Source organism: Bubalus kerabau, chromosome 22, assembly GCF_029407905.1.
Source record: "Bubalus kerabau isolate K-KA32 ecotype Philippines breed swamp buffalo chromosome 22, PCC_UOA_SB_1v2, whole genome shotgun sequence".
Classification (NCBI taxonomy): Eukaryota; Metazoa; Chordata; class Mammalia; order Artiodactyla; family Bovidae; genus Bubalus; species Bubalus kerabau.
This window is the reverse complement of record NC_073645.1, coordinates 9309247-9314717: the sequence shown is the minus strand read 5'-3', so window position 1 is coordinate 9314717 and position 5471 is coordinate 9309247.

Below are 5471 nucleotides of genomic sequence, written 5' to 3'. Positions count from 1 at the left end.
ATTTCAGGTCCATGTCTCTTATTATTAACTAGAGTTTCTGCATCTGATCCCTATAGCGATTCAAGTGGAGAACTGATTTCCATGAACTGTTGTGGAGAAGGAGGTCATTATGACAAAAGATTCCTGCCTAATTTATATAGTGAGGCTTGCTCACTAATTCTGGCGTCAGAGATCCGACCAGTTACCAATTGATTTCTATCAGTGCAGTGTGAGATGATAAATTTTAATCAGAGCTTTTTGGTCTCTATTAGTCTGGTTTTCTTTTTATAATGGATTTCTCTCATTCATGCTTTCCCTAGTCTGCATTTTTATGACTGTGATGTGCTTTGATTTACTTCATTCAAAGTACGATGCTCTGGCTTCAATTACTCCATTTAACTTTAAATAGACATTACTACAAGTCGTTCTTATACAAAAGAGCATCTGGTGTCAATAAATTGCAGCAGGAGGTGCCATGTGGGAAAGAACCCAAGAACTAAACACATCTCTGGGCACATCCATCAGGACATGAGCATACACGTCATGGCATTGTGCCACTTATCTCCTTAAATGCTATCAGAGTGGAGCTAGCTCTAGGAGTTGAAGCCAGCATGGCATTTTGATTTTCACTGTAGCAATGCTTGACTCACTGATCTAAGGCTCCAGACACTAAACATTCTGTTCAGTTGATAACATCTTTAAGGATGACTTCTGCTAAACCAGAAAGAAACAGAGAGCCAGGGGACACTTTTTTCTATGTCTTGTACAGAGTGTTTAATGAAGAATGTTGTAAAGAAGTCAGAATAAAGAACACTATTTCTCACGTTCCCTCCCTACCAAACACACCAGAACAAAAAGTGCTGGGGTTTCCACAGGGAAATACACTGACTCTCTGCTATTTTTGAGGTTGATCCCAACTACAATTTTTAATAATTACCTAAGACTACCAAATTTAAATAATAGAATACACAATAATTAAAGAGAAACCTTTGCCTGTTTTTAAGGTTTGACAATAAAGTCTCTTTAATTGTTAAAATAAGCATAATGCAGAAATAATTTACCCAAGATGTAATTCACATTTAAATTTTATTCCGTATACATGAGCTTTGTTCATAATCAGAGTTATGCACTGATAATTTGAGTCTTGTAAAAAAGAGTGTCCTTAATAATAGGCTTTATTTACATGATCTTTAAGTGAAATTATTTATGGATAATATATTGGGAAGCATGTGCCTGTCATAGCATATTTTGAAACTCAGATTCTCAAGCATGAGAACAAGGAACCCAACTTGACCTTGCTCTTCTTGTTTCCACTGCTTATTTCTGCTCAGCTTCATAGCCTTTTTCCTGTGTTGGAGCAGAAGTTGACCGGCAGCCAGAGATATCACATCTTCCTAGTTTAATGAACTCTGTAGAAAGAGAGAGTTGCTCTTTCCCAAAGTTCATGTGTTAATCTTGCAAAAGAATCCTAATTAGCCCAGTTTTGTGATGTGCTCATCTCTGGACCCATCACAGCTGCCAAGAAAAGAGAACATGATGAACCAAGAACTGAATCTACAGTGGAAGAGAGCAGGTTCTGTTCCCAGAGGGAAGGGGATAGAAAGCTTATTGGGTGAAAAACAATTAAAAAAAACTAAACCAAACAAACAGTATTACCAGTATCCATGATTCTTAGCCAACCAACTCTGGATAAGGGTTTAGAGAATGAGAAAGGCATGCGTTTCAGACTGGTGACACTTTGTTCTACCTACTCAGAGATGAAATGTTCTCATAAGGCAGTCTGTCTTGTTCTGCCACGAGGGGGGACATCACTTTAGCATTTTGGAAGAATGCAGTAGCAGTGAGAAAGAATGTTTCTTTGGATGCAAATTTCAGAAAAGGGTTAGACCAGGTTAGCGCTGCTCCAAAGGAGTCCTCATAAGATGGTGAAATAGGGCATTAAGTGAGTGAAAAAAAGAAGGAAGATTAGGTTACACAAAGTGAGAAAGCTTTTTTTATTGGAGATTTTCATAAAACTTCTAATATAGCAAAATACTTCTGAGAATTTCAGAAGATGATATGGCATGCATGATTTCCAAAACATATTTAATGAGAGAGCTCTTTTTATTTTCATTCACTAAGAAGTTGAAATATTAGATGATTTTTTAAATACCTTGCTTATTCTGATAGTCTCCCAATTTTATGATTTTAAGAGAACAATATAAAGTTGAGATTCCAATCCTGGAGCATATGTTTTTGTTTTTTTAATTAATAGTTTTTTTTTTTAATTGGAGGATAATTGCTTTACAATCTTGTGCTGCTTTCTGCCATACAACAAAGTAAATGAGCCATAAGTATGCATATGTCCTCTCTCTCTCTTGGATCCACCTCCTACCCCATCCCACATCTCTACGTTGTCACAGAACACTGGGTTGAGCTCCCTGTGTTATATATTACCTTCCTATTAGCTGTCTGTTTTACATATGATTCAAGAAGATCCCAGGGATGCAGGAACCTGGCAGGCGGCTGTCTATGGGGTCGCACAGAGTCCGACACGACTGAAGCAACTTAGCAGCAGCAGCAGCAGCAGCAAGAATATCCAACCAGTCCGTCCTAAAGGAGATCAGTCCCAAGTGTTCATTGGAAGGACTGATGTTGAAGCTGAAACTCCAATACTTTGGCCACCTCACGCGAAGAGTTGACTCATTGGAAAAGACCCTGATGCTGGGAGGGATTGGGGGCAGGAGGAGAAGGGGACGACAGAGGTTGAGATGGCTGGCTGGCATCACTGACTCGATAGACATGGGTTTGGGTAGACTCTGGGAGTTGGTGATGGGCAGGGAGGCCTGGAGTGCTGTGATTCATGGGATCACAAAGAGTTGGACACGACTGAGCAACTGAACTGAACTGAATGTTTATATTCATATTTAGGTGCTATGCTATCAATTTGTCCCACCCTCTCCTTCCCCCACTGTGTTCACAAGTCTGTTCTCTATGTCTGTGTCTCTATTCCTGATCTGCAAATAGGTTCATCAGTACCATTTTTCTAAATTCCATATTTAGCGTTTATATAGGATATTTGTTTCTTCTCTTTCTTTTTTTAAAATATAAATTTATTTATTTTAATTGGAGGCTAATTACTTTGCAATATTGTGTTGGTTTTGCCATACATTGACATGAATCTGCTACGGGTGTACATGTGTTCCCCATCCTTAACCCCCCTCCCACCTCCATTCCCATCCCATCCCTCTGGGTCATTCCAGTGCACCAGCCTCGAGCATCCTGTATCCTGCATCGAACCTGGAATGGCAATTCGTTTCACATATGATAATATACATGTTTCAATGCCATTCTCCCAAATCATCCCACCCTCACCCTCACCCATAGAGTCCAAAGACTGTTCTATACATCTGTGTCTCTTGCTGTCTCTCATACAGGGTTATCATTACCATCTTTCTAAAGTCCATATATATGCATTAGTATACTGTATTAGTGTTTTTCTTTCTGGCTTACTTCACTCTGTATAATAGGCTCCAGTTTCATCCACCTCATTAGAACTGATTCAAATGTATTCTTTTTAATGGCTGAGTAATACTCCATTGTGTATATGTACCACTGCTTTCTTATCCATTCATCTGCTGATGGACATCAAGGTTGTGTCCATGTCCTGGCTATTATAAACAGTGCTGCGATGAACATTGGGGTACATGTGTCTCTTTCAATTCTGGTTTCCTCACTGTGTATGCCCAGCAGTGGGATTGCTGGGTCATACGGCAGTTCTATTTCCAGTCTTTTAAGGCATCTCCACACTGTTCTCCATAGTGGCTGTACTAGTTTGCATTCCCACCAACAGTGTAAGAGGGTTCCCTTTTCTCCACACCCTCTCCGGCATTTATTGCTTGTAGACTTTTGGATGGCAGCCATTCTGACCGAAGTGAAATGGTACCTCATAGTGGTTTTGATTTTAATTTCTCTGATAATGAGCATCTTTTCATGTTTGTTAGCCATCTGTATATCTTCTTTGGAGAAATGTCTAGTTTGAAAAGTCTAGAAGATATGTTTAGTTCTTTGGCCCATTTTTTGATTGGGTCGTTTACTTTTCTGGAATTGAGCTGCAGAAGTTGCTTATATATTTTTGAGATTAATTCTTTGTCAGTTGCTTCATTTGCTATTATTTTCTCCCATTCTGAAGGCTGTCTTTTAACCTTGCTTATAGTTTCTTTTGTGGTGCAGAAGCTTTTAATTTTAATTATGTCCCATTTGTTTATTTTTGCTTTTATTTCCAATATTCTGGGAGGTGGGTCATAGAGGATCCTGCTGTGATGTATGTCGGAGAGTGTTTTGCCTATGTTCTCCTCTAGGAGTTTTATAGTTTCTGGTCTTACGTTTAGATCTTTAATCCATTTTGAGTTTATTTTTGTGTATGGTGTTAGAAAGTGCTCTAGTTTCATTCTTTTACAAGTGGTTGACCAGTTTTCCCAGCACCACTTGTTAAAGAGATTGTCTTTTCTCCATTGTATATTCTTGCCTCCTTTGTCAAAGATAAGGTGTCCATAGGTGTGTGGATTTATCTCTGGGCTTTCTATTTTGTTCCATTTATCTATATTTCTGTTTGTGTGCCAGTACCATACTGTCTTGATGACTGTGGCTTTGTAGTAGAGCCTGAAGTCAGGCAGGTTGATTCCTCCACTTCCATTCTTCTTTCTCAAGATTGCTTTGACTATTCAAGGTTTGTTTGTATTTCCATACAAATTGTAAGATTATTTGTTCTAGCTTTGTGAAAAATACCATTGGTAGTTTGACAGGGATTGCATTGCATCTATAGATTGCTTTGGGTAGTATACTCATTTTCACTATATTGATTCTTGTGATCCATGAACATGGTATATTTCTCATCTATTAGTGTCCTCTTTGACTTCTTTCACCAGTGTTTTATACTGTTCTATATATAGGTCTTTGTTTCTTTCAGTTCAATACATTCATGTCCAACTCTTTGCGACCCCCATGAATCGCAGCACGCCAGGCCTCCCTGTCTATCACCAACTCCCGGAGTTCACTCAGATTCATGTCCATCAAGTCAGTGATGCCATCCAGCCATCTCATCCTCTGTCGTCCCCTTCCCCTCTGCCCCCAATCCCGTCCAGCATCAGAGTCTTTTCCAGTGAGTCAACTCTTCACATAAGGTGGCCAAAGTACTGGAGATTCAGCTTTAGCATCATTGCTTCCAAAGAAATCCCAGGGCTGATCTCCTTCAGAATGAACTGGTTGGACCTCCTTGCAGTCCAAGGGACTCGTAAGAGTCTTCTCCATCACCACAGTTCAAACGCATCAATTCTTCAGCGCTCAGCTTTCTTCACAGTCCAACTCTCACATCCATACCTGACCACTGGAAAAACCATAGCATTGACTAGACGGACCTTAGTTGGCAAAGTAATGTCTCTGCTTTTGAATATGCTATCTAGGTTGGTCATAACTTTCCTTCCAAGGAGTAAGCGTCTTTTAATTTCATGGAT